Source organism: Plodia interpunctella, chromosome 6 (assembly GCF_027563975.2).
Source record: "Plodia interpunctella isolate USDA-ARS_2022_Savannah chromosome 6, ilPloInte3.2, whole genome shotgun sequence".
Lineage (NCBI taxonomy): Eukaryota > Metazoa > Arthropoda > Insecta > Lepidoptera > Pyralidae > Plodia > Plodia interpunctella.
The window spans coordinates 4671702-4691838 of record NC_071299.1 but is presented as its reverse complement, the minus strand read 5'-3'; the positions used below and the strand labels follow the sequence as shown (position 1 = coordinate 4691838).

Sequence of the window (20137 nt, the reverse complement as noted above, 5' to 3'; positions counted from 1 at the left end):
TCCCTTGAATTGACAATAACTAGAAAAAATATTGATACAACTTATTTTATACACCAGTCGGTTATAACTATAATGAATATTCAAATTAGCGACAGATTAAAACAAAGTAATAGCACAAAATCACTCGCGGATTCGAATAACTGATGAGTTCAACAGTACGTCAAAGTCTTTAGAGAACTGATGCTGCTGGTCCAGGGATAATTATTTAAAGCCTGAGGGGTTCCGCGCCAGGAAACCTGGACAATTAGCCAGTGCATCCTGTCTCCAGCTGCTCGGCTTCGGACAACGCTGTAAGGGGATACTTCCTTTAACAAAGGTCCCAGTTGTAGGGACGTTCTAGTCCGCCACTACGGTGAATAGAATGCTGTCTACAATGGCCGCGGATTTATGTCGAGTTAAAACATATGGGTAATTTGTTTTATTTGAGATATTTCAGAAAGTAGTACCTAGTGTTATAATATTCAAATAGTATTTATTGACTCAATCAAATATACCTATTCCATTAGATAAAGATAATGCATGCAATTCTTTCTTACTATGCACAATTACTATGAGTTAGGTTAGGTATACGAGTATCCCCCACGGTATGTTTCTCGACGATCCCCTGTCCTCTGCGGCCGAAGGGTGGCTGCTTCTGTATCGGGTGCAATGTGTGGGTGTCACCTGCCTATCACCTCTTGCGCCCGTACAGGGGCAGACTTGGGTGCCCTATGGCACCCAAGATTTTGTGTGTGTCCTGTGTGTGTTGTGACCGTCGATGATGCGCGGCTCCCCCCGTCAGTTTTCTGACTGGTGCGCGGAGCGGCTTGATGGTCCGCGCCACGCTCGCGTGGCGTAAGGGGCGGGTGGTTAGCACTTGTGCTTGCTGCTCGCCCAGGTCGGGGCCGAAAGGCCGGCCGGGGGGGCATCGCGGTGAAATGCCTAGCGACCCCGTGACGTCCCCCATAACGGCAGCGTGGAAACGCCCCAGGGGTTTAGTGGGTAGGCTGGGCCAACTAGCGGCCCAGGAGTCACACACTCAGTGCGTAACAAGCATTCCCCTGGGTAAACAAAAAAAAAGGTATACGAGTATCCCATAGCATAGATGCTATGACTGAAACCTGCACTTCAAACATTATTTTATTTTTAATCATCTGTACAATGAATATATAAATAAGCTTTATTTGAAGGGAATAAGTGCCGAGCAGACATCTGACTTCGCTTTACGTTTTTTGTTCCTTAGTTCGGTACAAGTTTTTAAAGATGGTTCCAAACATAGTATTCAATGGTCTGATTTATTTTTAAGAATATTTTTATAGTATTATTACAAGTTGCGGTGATTGTGGAACGCCGCTTTGGCGCCAGCTTTGTCATCCGACGCTACAGATCTCGTCTCGGGCTGAATCCACCGTTATGAATAGAAATTCTAAAGTGTCACTTTCTATTCACCGCCATTTAATTTATAAAGAAATTCACCATTATGACAAGTGAGTTTCGTGAGATATTTATTGTAAGAAATTTTATCCAATAAATAATAATAGTCAAACTTAATTTTGTCATTTATGACATTACTACTTACGAGATTAGTCACGTCTTTTTTTCTGGGTAGATTAAGCAAAAAATTGCGAGGAGACCATGTGTTACATACAATTATCAATTAATGTTTGGTATTACAAGTAATCGTTTTTTTATCAAATTAATTTAATAGAACGAATTATGATATTACTTTGTGTAGGTAATTATTATGACAATCAATTCCCTATGTAGCCGTTTGTCGAATTTGACAATAAAAAATAATTTCGTTACCAGTCACGCGATAGAAATATTAATTTTTGTTTGTAAGGAGGTAAGTAACTGGTATCAGCATAACATCTATTCACGCATTTGTTATGGAATATACATTTTAATTAATTCTTTGACAAATAATAGTAAAATGTATATTATCAACTTACGTAGATGAAACAGCAGCATAGTATGCAATAAGTAAAAATATAGTATTAGAACACAAATGATATTTCTGACGAGGACTAATTGGACATTTAAAATTCATGTCGCCAAGCCATTATAAAGGCTATGGATTTTTAAAAACAGCGAAGAAAGCGTTGAAAATTAAATTAACCAACAATAAAAACGCCGAGTCGGTACTTACGTATATTAATAAATTGACCCAAATAGTAACAGGAGTAGAACAAATAGGCCATTCTTTTAAGGCAAATCTTTTGTCGCCTATGAATAGTGACATGCTCTAAACCGTGATGACAGAGGAATAACTAAATAACATGATGCGTGCGGTACCTATCGAAATATGTCCTTAAATAAATATTAATTATTTTTATTATTTTTACCTTAAATATGACTCGAAGTTGTTAATGAATCCACGTATTCTAATAAGTCTTATTTAATATGGATCTCAAAAAGAAAGGTAGTACTTAACGTCTACTTGACTTATCAAAATTTTCTGCAGCGTACACACAAACAAAGAGTTTCTCCCAATGGAAACAGTTTCAGATCGATGGCAATCATTTGGCCGCCTACGCATTTCGCCGAACAATTAAAGAGTTTAAAATTCGTTCTATTTTAGGTTCATCATCCTACGCTATTTCTAATGTAATTTTCGTGAATTGTTACTTTACTTACTTACAGAATATGATTGTTAAATGGGATTTAAAATATAAATTACGACAACAAATCAATTTATGGGAACTACACTCTAGCCGACACACTAGTCTCGACTCTAGACAAGCTAATATTCCTTACATATCATATTAGTCGTTTCGTATATTATCTTACGATAGTTTACCATAAACTCAATGTCCTTCTATATTTTGACCTGTTATATAATCAGTATATATAGTGTCAGTAATCAAATATATGTATATTTGAGAAACATTTGTTTTAAGACAATGTTTTCGTATCTAATTTGAGAAGAGTAAATTTGATCTTTCTGTTTATAATCTGATTATCGTTTGTTTCTAACAACATGTTTGTAATATACCTACTTTTTTTGTACATAAATAAATACGTATTTTGATGTTTACTTATAAGAGCTAACTAACGCGCGTAATTAATAAGTTTTTCGCGAACTATCTTTTGATAAACCCAAACGTAAGGGTATTCACTAATTCACTATATATAATCAGGTTTTCTAAAATGAATTATTACTTAAATGAGTTTTTAGTCTTTGATAAAATCTGTCACCTGAGACCATCATATATTGTTTGTTGAAGCTTAAAGCTCCATTATCAAAGCTCCACAAAATGTCGATGGATAAATAGACGTGAAGTAAGGACAAAGAGCGGGAACAATGAAGCCCTCCGTAAATATCCTTTATTATATGGCGCACTTCCGGGACTGAGTTGTACAAAGGCAGCTTAGGTGCTCGCAATGATGTCGCCTCCTCCGCAGACTGCCTACTCCAGTGACTTTCAGTAAAACTAAGAAGCTATTCACATCTGCGTGTTTTAGCTATCTTTATTGTATAAGTTTTAGAACGATAAAATAAAAAAGACACTACTCTTGAGAAAGAGTAATTTCTTTTTTCTATTAAATAAATTACTAAAATTATTTGTATGACCTAAAGATTGATTGTTTCATTAAATACTTAATAAAGCTATCTTCCAAGATAGACAATTCAATGGACTGAATACTCGGAACTGTCGACCAGCGTCCAGGTTTCCTTTCTTGGAAATAGGTTGTCGTCTATGTACTAGTAATGACTATAGACTATTCTATGCAAGACGGGAACGGCTTCCTGGTCTTGCAAGCAATTTTAATAAAATAGCTTCGAAAACGGCGTAAAAAATATTTAAATTAGTAGCCAGTACCTAGCTTTTTTATTAGGTACGTACTATGTAGATTACTACTAATAACACATGAAAATACTTTCAAATCTTTTCATGTAGTCAAAACAATTTTTTATGTCTTTATTTGAAACTTTTAAATTGTAGGTACTTAATCTGATTTTTTTTTCTAACTTACAATTTTTTATGTTACCTATCATAGTAATAAGTACAAGTTTTATTTTCTTATTCCATCCATACTTTATATGAGATTCACATAATATGAAATTCACAAAATATAAGATTCTGTCATACATATAAACTATAACGATCACTATCACATGTTATATACATTACTGGCTGTGAAGGACTAATTTCTGAATAAATGATTTGATTTTGATTTTGTCATATATTGACAGACGAAAAAATCTACGAGCTAATTATAATACATGAAAAGTTAAATTCATCAACATAGAAATCGATGAATATTGGAATAAAAACACATATACCTATATAGGTACTACAGCTGAATTTGTTGTCGGTTCGATGAGAAGGGACTTCCACGGACGCACGTCCGATAATTCGTTTAGACTATGAAGTGAACTACGAAATCAGAAAGAGAAAATATTTGCTCACGTATCATTTTATGTCCGGAAAGACTGGGTCCGTTTCATCAGAAATTGCAGAGGCATTCCATTAGAATTGCCGATTCTATACGATGCCGTATTTTCCACCTGGCGCTTTCATATTTTACGTAATTTGAATTGTAAATTTAATTCGATACTGTAACGACTACAATCGTCACAGCAAACGTTAACGATGTAGTTGACGGCGAGAATTCCTAGGTAACTATATCCGTTTTATTCTCTGTCAAATAGTATTTATAGACATGGATAGGATGATCTTTTGTTGTTGAATTTACTATAATAGTTATACTCATTGTGTGTATAACGGTATAAATACTTAGCTTAGATTAAATCCAGCATAAAGTTCATACTCAACGTTATGCTGGATCTAATCTAATCTAATAATCTAACAAATGCTCCAATATCTCATACCTATAACTAACTCAAAGGACAAATCGCTTGGCGCAAACATAATAATTATCTATAGTGCTTTAGGTACTTACATAAATAAGCATTTATTGGTCCAATGAAGCGAGGTCGACCCAATAAGAATAATAAAGACAACACTGCAGCGAGCCAAGTTGCAAAATATAATTCAGTTCTGTGCATTTCGGAGCCACAGATTGGCTTAACTTGGCAAAAACCTTTACAGTTTATACTATAGAGTGCATTGGTTGAAATGGCGTCGCATTTTGGGCAAACAATGATAGTTCATAGATATTAATATTTACTATATTAGAAGTAACATGCAATATCTAGATACTGCATGTTATATTTTTTAGTTAATAGTGAATGTCGTGAAATCTTGAAAATATACTTTTGACTTTAAAATTCTTACGTCGCCTTTTTCTTTTTTCTGTGATATAAATACAATATACCTATTCAACTTTCCTATATTTATATCCGGTTTGGGGAACGTCCTCGGAAGTTTTTGTGCTAATCCCCAACCGATAAGAGCTATTTGACGAAGGCAGCCGTTGTTTGCCGAGCATAGATTTAGGTGACCAATGTGCACGATATCTGTTGACACGGGGTGGACGAAGGGTGGAGCCTCACTGTTCCAATGTTTATCTGCGGAAGCGGTAATAAACCACCAGTAAGGTTGGTTCTTATGAAGCGATATTGAACAGAAAAATTTAAATTTATTGAACACTGATCATTTTGTTGATGTCCAGATCTGAAAAGGTAGTATAAAATTTTTATTCATAATATTATCGATCATTAATAACTCATAAATTATATAGACAGTCTTGTAAATATAAAAAATTCAAGCGATTTCTATGATTATTAAACTGAAAACTTTTAAATATTCATAGTCATTTACCCAAAATGATTCATTGATGTATTCATTTTGACGACCTCGGTGGCGCAGTGGTAAAGTTCTTGTCACTAAACCGAGAGGTCCAGGGTTCGATCCCCAGTCGGGTCATGACGGAAAATGACCTTTTTCTGATTGACTCGGATCTTGGATGTTATTCTATATATGTACTTGTTATAAATACAGTATCGTTGAGTCAGTATCCCATAACACAAGTCTCGAACTTACTTTGGGGCTAGCTCAATCTGTGTGATTTGTCCTAATATATTTTATTCGAAATACTACTAGATATGTTTTCAAATACTTATTACGCAGTAGCAAACGACGGAATAACTCAGTCAGTCATCGGCCAAACTCGATGTATTCATGAACATCAAGTAAACAAGTACTCAATGTGTAAAACTTTGTCTCCATTGTCAACGGCTAGATATGATAGGTAAAGATGTTGATAGAGTACACGTGTAAAGAAAAAAATGAATACATTATAGTTGTTTTTTTCGTTGTTTGGTTGTTATTGCTTTCAGGCATCTAGACTTTGTTTTTGTATAAATGTTGTTTGAAAGTCAAATAGGAGATCACCATTCGCGTTCATAGACAATAAAAAATACGAATAGATTAGGTATAGTTTGTAGATGAGAGAGTAGAGAATTATAGACAGGTATTCATAACGTTGTCTATTTGTAACTAACAACCTGATTGAATCTGGTTAGTCAAAAATCGTGTTGTAGTAAAACTCATAGACTATTTTATGAAGTAAAATGTTCAAAGCAAAGAAATATAACATTCAAAGAACTTCATTGTTAAAATCTTATTTCTACATGTAATTAATTTCTTAATTATGTTTCTCAAAAATTACTTATTTGCACGAAGGTTGATGAGAAATGAACGACTTAATGAGCAAATTTCGCATTAAGCCCTTGTGTTGTTTTTGTTAGTAAATTTACTTATATAAGTAATTTTAAAAGTGTTTATAGGTAGCATTCCTCTTTATTAGAATGTATGATTACGTTATCTGTGAATGCAAATATTTCCCATTTTATTGTGATATTCGTCATATTACGTTTATATCTGTACCTACATAAAATGCAAATGTTACAATACAAAATATCTTTATGTTCCACTAGATATGAACAGAATTTACGAATACATATCGAAAATTTTATGAGAGAAATGAAATGGAATATAAAGGCTATTTTCGTCGAGATTTGGGACAAACGAGCGGCACGTAAGCCCGAATAATGGCACAATGTAAACAAAATAAACATAAGAGTTGTATAATAGCCGGTACCTACGTGTAAAGTACGACCACCCCTTATCGACTTACACATCCGACTGGTCACCACACCACATGACCCAGTAAATTTCCCACTAGTACATATAAAGAAAACGATCCAAAGAATCCTAGCTCACATATTTCACACGATGTAATTTAAATACTGACATAGCTAAACGAATTCCGTGTTCAATTCTACGGAAGCAAACAGATTTGTAGTGCAAATAAATGCGAAGATGCGTTATTTTTAATGGAAATATTATTTAACTGCTTTTTGGCTTTAGCGAAGAAGTCCGTGTTGAAATGTTTCCGGTGTTTGTTATATTTAAATATATAGTTTGTGTTATCGGAAGTCGGAACCGTTTTCGAAACTCTCATTAATTACCTACACGCATATGCTTGACCACCGTAGGAACTTCTGGGCTGGTGAGGGAATAAATAATATGTACAACATAACACTACAGTTTTACGTACCCAGATCCACAATAATGTAAAGTTTTGCTTAAGTAGAAGAAGAAGTAAGAAGACAAAATACTGTTCTAAGACCCAGAATGTATATTTTTCAACCTCAGTTTTCATGTTAGTTAGACCTAAAAATCGCTGGAATAATGAAAAATAAGGTGGAGAAAGAAAATAGTCAAACAACTCAACATGCCTTACCACTGACATTCAAAGAGACTAAAAATGCTCCATTTCAATCTATATGGTTAGGTAAACGTGCAAATAGCATTCCCACGAGCTCATTGTACGAACGTTCAGTTGCTTTTAGAGCGCTCTTTTTGAATTCCAGAACTTGAGTCATATTAAAGCGAGATTTTCTCCATTGCTTTTCACGAGTTATTTTCCGTTTTTAGTCGACCTGAAGCCAAGATAGGAAATCAAGTTGGCACCTCACAGCCTCAGGGCTGTATTTTGTCCGGTCCATTGCACAGGAAGGTCCAAAACCAGTGGAAACGTTATTTATTTAGGATCGTTTCCGACAATCGGCTAAACAGGTCGACTGAAATTTTCAGCTCTAGAGCACAAAAACCCACCAAACCAAAACCAAATAAGAATATTGTCTTGTCACGAAGGTTAGACTTATAGACAGAGCAACAAAGTCACTATTTGACAAGTCCGGTATTTAAAAAAGCTAACACAGTAATGCAAAAGCAGCGAAAAGAATAAATCTCGTATTTAGAGGTAGTAGAAACTATTGCAAGTAACCGTAGTAGACGTGCTAGGAACCTATAACCAGAAAGCATAAGAGAGTAATGAGTAAAGAAAAGTATAGAGAAAGTATGTGAGATCATGACAATTGAAAAACATTTATGATATGGTAATATGTTTAAGTAGACGTTATAACAAACCTAGCTACAAAATAGGATATACCAAAAAGTCATATCTCTCTCTATTTACACATAATCCAGATAACTATCGATGCTTTTATGGTGGATGGATCAAGTAAATGTACACTTACGATATAGTGGCATAACAAAAACAATACCTACTATACTAGTATGTAGAATTTACACGTTTTAGATTAGAACAAAGAACAGGTCGTTTTTCTTTACGATGTGATGATTATTTTTAAATCAAAAAGATTTTAAACGATTCTTCTTCTTCTTCTTGACCTTATCCCACTCATGTGGGGTCGGCACAGTATGTAAGTTTCTTCCATTTTGTTTTGTCATTTGCCACAGAGATTTTAAACTATTAAACTATAATATTTATTGACCAATGTCAAGATCACACCACTTTCAGAATTTATGTTATGAACATGGAATTAGACGGAGTACCTACTAATTCCATGGTTATTACTACAGAACCCAAATATATTTAAAAATGTTTCTATTCACTAGGCTTTTAATTTAGGTGGTAACTTGAAAATCTTTAATAATTTAATATTTGTTATTTTTATTTGAAAGAGAAGTACTTAATAAATTTGAGGAAATAAATTGAATCGTCGCCATCCTTTCAATCCTGAAAGGAATTGCGTACCTAAGTATATTTTTTAACGTGGAAAAGTTATTCAAATCTCGACTGGGGCAATACTTCTTACCTGGATTTTATATGCTCACGATTAACGTATACTTTTTTCGTTCGTTCGTTTTTGATCCTATTACCTTTACTTATATTTACTTTAATTTTTTTTTAATCTATTTAAAGATATACTTAATTCATAATAATATTATCATTAATGACGTCATCAAAATTACATGTTTGCTCATATTATAATAATTTAAGCAAAACATTGTAAAAATAGAAAACAGTCAATAGGTAATTATAACAACTGTAATATTTACAGTGAATCTTGTGTGTATTGCTCCATTAGTTGGCTTGTTAAAAGTAATAAAATGAGAGCTGTCTAGGATATAATAACGTAGGACGAGAAGGTTGCGACAGACTATCTACGGCCCGACCGCAATTCCCACAAGGCGGCTAAGTTTCAGATTCTCTCAGGGCGACCATAAAAATGTACAAAATGAACATGAAACTACTGGAATGTTCCTCGCGCCATGTGGTTCTTAGGATTACTTAGATAGTAGCAAAAACTATAAAAAACTTAGCTCTCCCTTTCTGAGTGTTTCCTATATTTCTTTCATCGCCATAAAGCACCAGAACCAGATTCCGATTGACTAATATATTCTCATTTAGTTCGTACGGTCTTCAGCATTCTTAGTTGTCAGTCATCTTGAGTCCCTCTGCTATAACTAGGTAGAAACAGCATGGCCAAGACGTTATTTTTTTGGTTTACGCAAAATAGGCCATACAAGCGAAGACGGCTCGTATAGAGTTTGTCTGCTATATCACACACCTGAAGGATGGTTACTACATTCTTGCACTACGAAAGGAAATACCGCACCTTCAATCTAACTCTTGACATCTTTTCAGCGATCCATCAATAAATTACATTATGCATTTATTTTTTTGCATCGGCGACGATCCGACGTTGGATTTTATGAATGAGCGTGGAAAATATCCTATTCATCCAATAAGTGTATTTCCCTAGACACCTAATGAACAAATATCGATGTGATGTTGGGACTTATTGCAAATTAATGTCAAGAATCTTCTTTTAAAATATGTTTGTGGTAGTTCTCCGAAAACCAAATCTTTTCTTCTTCTTTCTTTTGCATATTACATAAGGAACCATAAATATCGATTGTAATATCACCAAATAACCAGCAATCAATGATTCTGTATCTGTATAATATAACAAATAAATACCTACCTACGCAATATCATTCAGTTTTAAATTCAATGCTTAGATATTTATTTTAAGTACAGATGTATATAGTTAAGTTGACTAAGTAGATTGACTAACAGGTACCTGTCTAAACTGCATTTTATCTGTGTACGAGTATATGTGATAAAATCGGGAGTGCCGAGTGAACCCGACGATACGGCTGAAGTTTGATTAGAAGGCCACTTCCATATTATACTGTTCATTGCGCATATTAAACCTTGACCCGTTTAGTATCTATCTAAGTAGAATGAATAGAAATAGAACATGATAAAATACTAAATTTGATCGAGGTGTAGTAACAGGCAGGATATAAGGGGACAATCGCAAAACGTAAGATTCGAATTTGTTGTTAGTTTTATTTCTCTGAGAGAAAGTAACATCGGTAATTATTATAATGTACAGATCCACATTAATTAAAAATAACACAAGTTATTTTGGTGTGAAAGGTGACAGATTCAGAAAAAAAATCCGAAAGTTCTTTTGACCAAGAAAAGGCAAGATTTATAATTGTTGTTAGTAGTTTTATTTCTCTAACTTAGTAAAATATAAAACCATAAATTATATACATCCATAATTATTATACATTAGTTTTTAAAAATCACACATATTTTTGTATGAAAGATGGCAGATTAAAAAAAATAGAATGAATAAAATACAGCTTCTCAGTTCAAACCCAAAACCTCTTAAAAAATTGAAACGTTTTACCGTCGCCGCCGGTGACGTCAGACAAATCTAATTCTTGCTGAAAGTGCTCGAGTTATGTAAAGGGCGTATGAAAGTTTGCCTTTGAGTCGCCACAAACGTACCTACGCCGCGCCGCTCGGGTTTACTGCTTCCAAACAAAGTTGTTCTAACACATTAGGTAAGTGAAGATACAAACGGCGCAACACCCAGACTTGTAATCTTTTGGATGGTGGTCAGGCAGAACAGTTTCGTAAATTCACTTTGAATTGTTAGTAGAAAATGTGTTATGTTATTGCAATAGCAAACATAAATTTGTTTATTGAAGGATTCCGTTCTAAGAGGATGTACTATGAAAATTTCTAATTTCTCTTCGAAATTCTACTATGAAATTCATTCAAACATTGAATTTCCATAGCGATTTGTTACGTGCTACAGTTCAAGAACTTTTGACTTGTTTCAATACAAAAGTAATATTGATATTTACTTTCTGACTTTGCAACGGGATAAGCATTTAATAAAAAGTCACTGGCTTTCGCGGTCTTTGGAAATTTGACGAGAGAGTTTGGAGTGCTTGCCAACTCAGCGCGACGATAGTCTACAGTCTTCCATGACAAACAAACCGATAAACTAAAAATGAAATACAATATATTTTGGCTTTCATTTGATATCGTTCAATCACATCGTTCGCACAATATTGCTTTATTTGAATTTTGTAAAATGGAACGAATGAAACGAAAAACTATTAAATTTTCGAATCGAAGCTCCTTAATACATTTACGTTATTTGATTTTGTTTTGCATTCGGACAATGATCTGGGTGGTTTTTTGGCTATTTACATAGTGATTATTTTATAAGCTTTGTAATTGTACTTGCTCGTTGAAATGTTTTTTTTTACTTCTTATTTTTAAGGCAAACACTCAACAGACAGACTGAACAATCTGTATTTCTGAAATAATGTTACGTACAAGAGACTTTTACGTTCATTGACATGCGTCCCTCGCTGACTTTATGTTAAAATTTATACTTTAATTAGAATCTGTTTTGACCTATCTATCTCATGCTCTAAGTAGAAAGACAAAATTGCATAGCGCGTGTTTTTCTATTTATAAGTATTATTAAACGGAAGCCTTGTTATGCTAACATCAAAGAAACCTAAAAATCTTCTCCGAATCGTTTAGCGAACACGTGTAGGAGTGATGATCGATCGACGCAAGTCACACTTGACCTATTTTTTAAAAGTTGATACTTTATTCATCGATTCCCACAGGATGGATAGTTGCTTTGCCTGTCCAACAGTATTTAGTGGTCTATGATAGCCATAAAAAATTGATTAATTTTTGGCGACCACATTTCACTTGGTCATAATTCGTCGTGTCGTCATTGTCAACAGGGCCACTGATATTTTTTTAACACAAGCTATGCAGTTTTTTCTACAATTGTCTATGAAATTTTAGAAGAAAATATTTACCTATCTAGATATTATTTACTTATCTCCACTCTTATAGCCATATATAGGAATCCCCATAACGACAAGTAATTTGCCTACATAATAGCAAACTAACAAACTTGATTACACGGAGCGGCCATATTTATATGCGTAGTATTAACAAGCTGCTGGTTTCACAATCGCGCAATCAGCATTCAGAACATGGTTATATAACTTTTATAACAAAGTAGTAAATACACATAAACTTTTATTTTTTAACTCCAAATAAAATTGCGTGGGTTTATTCAAAAGATACCAACAAGCCACGGAGTGATGTTCTCATAAAAAAATCATGTTATATAAAATATTATTTTATATCATCCAAATGTCACAAACATAAAACAATTCAATATAAAACGTAACGATACTATTTCAGTGCTGAAAAAATAGAAGTGAGCTTAAATTTTATGTTTCATCTGTGGTGGCTTGGCTTTACCTACTTATTTATAATTTAGTATTTCGCTTTACTGGCCTTTCAAGTTGTAGAAAATTAATTTTCATGTAGCGTGAAAGACGCAATGTCTCATTTAGTAGTCTTATAGAATGAAATAAGATGGATCGGCTAGGAAAAATTAAGATAAATGGTACGTAGTAAATTGAGAAATAGTGGGAAAAGTTACGTGGTCTGGCTCAGGTAGACCGACATTTCTAGAACGCTGTAAAATACAGGTAGGTACCTATTACGGCGCGCCGCCGCCGCCGCGCCCCTGTATAGATAGCGATACATAAGAATGAGAAATCGAGTCCTTGTATATAATTGAAAATGGCTTAAAAAATACTACAATAAAAAAGATATTAATGATTAGATTTTGTTTTTGTAATACATGTTGTTTCCTGAATAAATTGTATAAATACTGCCTTCCGATCTGTGGTTTCATTCTTGTTGTACTGGTTTGTGCTTCGTTTGTACTTCGAGCTTAATGTCAGCTGCTAAGTTTTATCAATCGTTGTTTCTCTAATTCTACAATACCTTACAGGTACTTCGGTCATGATATTTTATTTGTATCTATATCCTATGAGTATCGATCGCCATACCAAACATGTTCCCTCGCTACGCTGTCTTCTCATAAAATATTTCCTCTACGCCTAATCATTTCCAAGTCAATAAAGTAACAAGCTGGTTATATACGCTATAATATTTGCCGACTTTATATTTTCCCAAGGTGACATAAGTAGGTAAGTCGTCTAAGAAGCATAAATCAAACAGGAAAATGGGGCGTGAGCGTCTGAAGTCCCGGATGGAAATACGTAAATATTTAATGTTGTTTAACTTTCACACTTCGACCGCGCATACCTGGCCACCTTCTTGGATCTTTACTTGCAGTATCACGCGATAAAATTATTTGATTATTTCCAAATACGTTTAGAATAAATAGTTTAAAATTGATTAGGGTGGCTTGTTGTCAAGTATGATATGCGTGCCAAGGTCCGACAATCGATTTTGATGAAATTATGAATAGGCAGCAGCTCTGACCGCGGTAGCTTATGTTTCATCGCGTGTCATTAACTATTTAATGACACATGGTGAAACAAGCTACCGCGGGCGGAGCTGCGGGCAACGGTAGTGACAGTATAAAGAATGGTATTGTTTGTTCGTCAGATACTTACCTACTAAGTATAAGCATGACACATTTATACCCCCTATAAAAATGATAAGGATTCGAAACATTCAAATTGCGAGTGACTTTAATGACGGTCTCCATTTGTAATATTTTTATAATTGTGAGATAAAATATCTAAAAGCTCTCATTTAATGACTTGAATCAGAAACATTGATATGGGTAGGTATGTTTGCTGAGAGCATCAGACATTCTGAGAATGTCAAGAATGTTGATTGCAACTTTGAATGTATATACTACGCAAAAATCTTATTAGCGTACACAAATTATCATAACAAATCAATCTTTCATCAACGATCAAACGAAACAAAATTAGAATTAAAATGAATTATATAAATTAGTATATGTAAGAGCTGACTGATATAATATTTCTATCACTTGTAAATTTAGCAATCCTGTCAATGACAGATTTGAGGAAGGAAAACTTGGGGCAATTGCAAAGGGTTCACATTGGATTGGGAAAGGGTACCAAGATACGCTTCTATTTGGGAAACTAATAATAGACACCAATCTACAGTCCAAATTTCATAAGGGAGTCTGATTTCGGCCGTCTCCAATGTGAATTGTACCTAAATTTATTGTCTGCCCAAAGCACATTTCCAAATCCCGCATCTTATTTACAGACATGCATAAAATTTCGACCGTTTTCTATATACATCTTGACATTTAGATATTAAACAAATTGTAACAATAACAGTGTTTCTAGTATCGAGATAATCTTGATTCACTTCCATTATCTATTACTTTAACTAAAAGAGTAAATTAGAATGACAGGCATTTCCAATTCAATCAGACTATAAATAAAAGATAGTTATAGACCTGGGATTCGGCTTATATCTTATCAGTATACTAAAACAGTAAATGAATTAGGAGAATAATATTGTTATGCGCGCGGTAGCCCAGTTTGGGTAACCCGTTTATAAAGCCAAATGTTATTATCCCACGCTGATGGCGGATCTGCTCCTCGTGTCAGGCGTGACCTCGAAAACAGTAGTATATTTAATAATGTGACACATAACATACATTATTTTAATAATGTGTCTGTATGGACAATTATAAGAGTCTCTTATAGAAAATTAGATTAAATTAAATCATTAAATCGATTTTAACAAGTTCGTTAAATTCTAATTTATTGTGACTGTCGGACGTCCCGAATTTCATTATAGTAGTTGTTTCCGATATGTAATCTGATTTTAGAGAATCCAAAATGTTATATGATTAAATACGAAATTATATGCCGAACGAATCGTAAAAATGTATTTACCATAAAATCACAAGCTCCATGAACAATGAACATATTTAACTTTTTACGCGTTCGATATGCCAATGTCAGGGCAATGTATTTTTAACACCCGTTTGATGTTTTTTTGAAGATTACCTATATAATGAGGTCCTAGAATATTACCAACAACAAAATATAGAATTTTTGCCCCAAAGTAGTGTTATTATACATATTAAAGAATGATCTAATAAAGATACCGGAGTATCTTGATTAGATAAGCAGATCCCTCATCTAACAAAGCCCCGTAAAAAAATTAAATAATGTACCTATGAGTTCTAGCTGGCGTTCTAAAAAAGTTGCGGCGTATTTCAATTGTTATTTTATGGATGGTTTTATGTATACCATTCGTAAAAAGCCAAAGTAAACCTAACAAAGTTATCTGTTTGTGATTATGTGAAACGAAGGATCAGCGGAATTGAAGCGCTGGTAGTCAAATGGTCCGACTGTCCGCCTGTGATCGAAAGGTTCCAGGTTTCAGTCCTACACATGTTCCCAATTAGACTCATGTATAACAGTTTTCATAGACCACCACTTGCTTTCGATGAAGGAAAACATCATGACTAAAACTATCCCGGTTGACAGTTTATAAGTTCACTAATGTGCATGTGATTATTTGCCACTAAACGCGGTAAGGAGTCGTAAAAATCATGTCATCAATCTTGAATAAAATCTGACACCAGTGTTTGAAATTAACATCCTTGAAAAGAAAGAGACGAAAAATCAGAAAGCTGCAAGGTGCACCCGAGTTGTCTTAAAGCGAAAAGTTTTATAGAACTCGTCCCGAGACGCGACGTTACCAATTTTCAACTTTTAAATAAGTATGTTGTTTACTTGTTTGTCTTACATGTGTGGCAATGTTGACACAAAAAATATATGTTTTGGGGCAAAAGCAAACACTTTCAGAAAACCTCCAAGTACAATAACTTTTACTAGGAGACTTTTGAAAAAATACTTCTCTTTTGATTTCTCAATTGTAGAGTTTTTAGGAAAAACATATTTACGAAGAAAACGAAAGTGTCATCATCTGCTGCATCATCATCATCCCCTGTCCCACTTTATGTGGAGTCAAGCAAGTCAAGTCTCCTCCACTCCTCTCTGATATTAATCTATTAGTAACTTTCATTGATTTCATAGGCATATCCTGCCTGCCTATAACGCATCTAACTCTTCTTCGGCCTTTCCTTACTTACTTTTCCATTCAATTTAAAATCAAGTACCCTTCGTACAAAGTTGTCCTCTCTTCTCATGATGTGCCCATACAAAATAGTGTTATGCAAAATAAAGGATTATCAAACGAACACTCCGCTGGTCACAAGTTTGCTAGTTAAAGTTTAATAATTGGAGTTGTTCATTTCGGTTTGACCACAATGGTTAAATTTATATCAGCAGATAACCATTTTGATGTAGTGTCCGAATTAGCAAATGAAATAGTTTTGATAACAAATCACACAGAACTTTTGATATAATGAGCCAAGGATATATTGGAGCTATGATTTCATTTTAGTTTAAAAAAAATATTTTATGAATGTATGTGATTGTTATCGCTATTATCGATATTTTTTTTCCTGCAGACAATAATTTGTTTACTTTTCATTGATTAGTTATGAGACAATTTTAAACTCTAATCATTCTGATATCATTATGATATGTTATATTGGATTGGAACAGAAAATAAAAACTATTGTTGTTTATCATATTATTGAATCCCGACAATGAAATGCCAATAGCAAGACTGTGGATTAAAGTTAGACATCCTTGGAGTGTCCTTGGCTACTGGGTGGCGAGCGCTTGCACTACCCTCACCCCTTCTCGCATTTTCTACAATTCGTTTAATAACATATTAAACTAAAGAATTAATTTTATATAATCATGTATGACCTTTAGTATAGATAAAGCCTGTTTTAGACATACTTACTTTTGAATTTTTAAAACTTAAAATTCATACAGCTACTTACAAATTCAAAAATATAAGCTATGATTTTAGACTAATTCTTGAAAATCTCTCTTAATTTCTTCATATTTAAATAAAATCTATACTTCCATCCTAATACTATAACTGCGAAACACTGTGGCTTTCACGACTAAACCGCTGCTGGACCGATTTTGGTTAAATTTGGAATAGATAGTACCCGAGACTAGACATAGGCTACTTGGAGTTGCAAGCAACAGCACTGGCTGTTGCTTGCAACTCCGTCCATATCCTCCGTCCATATAAGTTACATTAAGCGCAAGCAGGATATATACTGATATATCCTGCTTGCGCTTAATGTAACTTACTTAATATAATAATGTAACTTACTTCATGTGAGCAGCACAAGCGAAATGTGTTGTAAATCGTACGTGACTTCATAAACGGAAATGTCGCCGTGTCGATGTTAGACATGGTAGTACGAACGATGACATATTCGTAGTACTTTGTCTACGAGAACTCGTAGACTTGTAGAGTGGACGCGCGGCGTAGCGTTGTACAGTTTTACAACAGTCATTTTTACCGTCAAATAAGTATGTTTTATTTGTATTTAACTTTGTTGCCTTCATTATGAGAACATACTGCAATAAACTGATTGAAAAGTAAGTCGTTTGGTACGCTACATTTCATAAAATTCGAACACCGTGTTCTGTTTTCATCAAACGTTTTTATTTATTTTGTTTACCTTCATCCACAAAAGGATATATACCCGGCAAATTGGAGATAATCAGATGAAATGGCATTTGCCCCTCGACTATTTTCCTTTTTCTTGCATTGAGGGTATTTTCATTCAAGTGGGGATTGTATTTTTATTTCATCCGCTCATGAATACAATGCCACTATACCTACTGCTTGTATTTATTTTTTTTGGTAAAGGAGAACGAAGTTCTAACTAAGTTTAAAATATCATCATTATCTTTATAGATAAGTACTACCTTCACAAGTCGGTACACTTACCAGTGCCGATTTTCTCGTTTCGGTACGGAACGCTAAACCTAAACGTTGCTTCTCATTTACATAACAATTTATTTTTAATTATACCGTTCGAATTAGAAGCCTCCGAGCCCCTTCATTATCTAGAGTAGCTAGATATGAATACTGTGTTATGTTATAGAAGCACAAAAGCTGCCGTACCTAGATTCGTTAGAACTTAGGTACGCCTTCCGGCGTCGCCCACTAAAAGGCAGCGAGTCAACATACAGGGACGGCGGAGATCACACAACTCGTCTTGAAACATGCGAGGTAACTGAGTTCTTAAATAAAACTCGTCTCTAATCTGTCGAGAAGGCGGAACGTCGCTCCGCTAAGTATAACAAAGCCTTTCACTCATTCAAGAATAATAGCGGTTTATGAACTCAGCAAAGTCACTCTTAGTCTAAATAAATTTGGAAGCAAAGTTAAGTATGCATACTTAGGGTAGTCGTCACATTAATCTGTGGAACAACGTCTCATTCGAAGATTTCACGAGCGATGGACAGTAACAATGGATCCCCAGTCCACCCCTAAAGCGCGGGTTCTATTCTCGGCGGGTCTGTCATTGACCCAGTTTAGTACAGACAGGGGCCGGGCTGCAGCGAGCTCCTATTCTCGCAAATTAATACTAATAAAGGTAAATGGCTTAATGCAAACATGGTACCAGCCGGCGCGACGCCGCCGCATTCTTCGATCCTGCACTACCAAAAAGAAATTGAAAAGACAGAAATGCAGCCTGCTACTTTGATTTCACTACTACCTACAACAAGTGTTTCATTAAAATAATGATTTCCAAAATGTATGAAACATTAAACAAAACACTGATAGCAGTTATGCAATAGGATGACGAGTTATATGTATTCTGTCTAGAAAATCAATGAAACACTGAAATTTTAGGCGTATCGTCATCATTTGCCCACTGCTGGGATCCTTACATATTGATGTCGACAAATGTGGAAGCCACGTAATAATTCTATTCACTTGTTATTTTATGGTGAAGTTTGCACTGCTTGCATTTTACTACAGTTACTGTTTGTTATCGAACAGCGAGAAGTTTTCTCTTATATCTACTTTTAATTGCTACAAATATTTTCCTTTTAGCGATTGCAGATAGCGCACGGACAGAGAAACATTATTGATTTTATCTTCAAGTGACCATAAACGTTCTTTAAAAATATTGTTCAAGTAAGAATCTACGTTGTATATCTACTTAAATAAATAAATATATTATGACAAATCACACAGATTGAGCTTCAAGCTTTTAGAAAGCTAATTTTATAAACGTTGGATGGATAGGCGCCGCACTGATTTGCATGGGTTGTCGCTTCCATTTATTGAAATGAACATATAAATCTTCTGCCACCAAATATGATTATCTAAAATATACAATACCTTATATGAATTCAATATAGAAATGAAGCCATTATGCTCACCTTTCACAATACATCATTATGAAAATTCATCAGGCTAGAAAAGATGAGGTCCTAATCCATATTTAGTTTGCCTAAAACTCAGTGATATCATCCAGTCTTTGTAATTTTTCGTGTTGTAGTTATTACTTACAATATAATGGAAATTATAAATATGGCCCCGGGACATATAATCATGTCGATGCGTCCAGTCTAGCCAAGCCAGCCCCGCCTCTACTTTGTCACATGACATAAATTACATGTCGCCATAAACTTATCCTTCTATTTTTGTAGTAATAAAAATAGACTATGTCAAACCTTAATTTTCAGCAAAACTACTAAGTTTAGTTGAGCTGTCACGAAGGGTGTAAGTGCCGCATAACTTAATTAAAACAGTTACGTTCCATCAGCGTATCGGCCTTTCCGTGAACACTTCCTGATAACATATTTCACTTAATTATTACTATTAAACAGATTATGATTTACTTTGTAACGTGTTTAATATGTAAAAT

General features: G+C 34.4%; 1 protein-coding gene across 1 annotated transcript in view; it reads left to right on the top strand.

Moving 5' to 3' along the window:
* CaMKII (Calcium/calmodulin-dependent protein kinase II) overlaps positions 1 to 20137 on the top strand; it is a 43295-nt gene that overhangs the window by 533 nt on the left and 22625 nt on the right. The window lies entirely within an intron of this gene.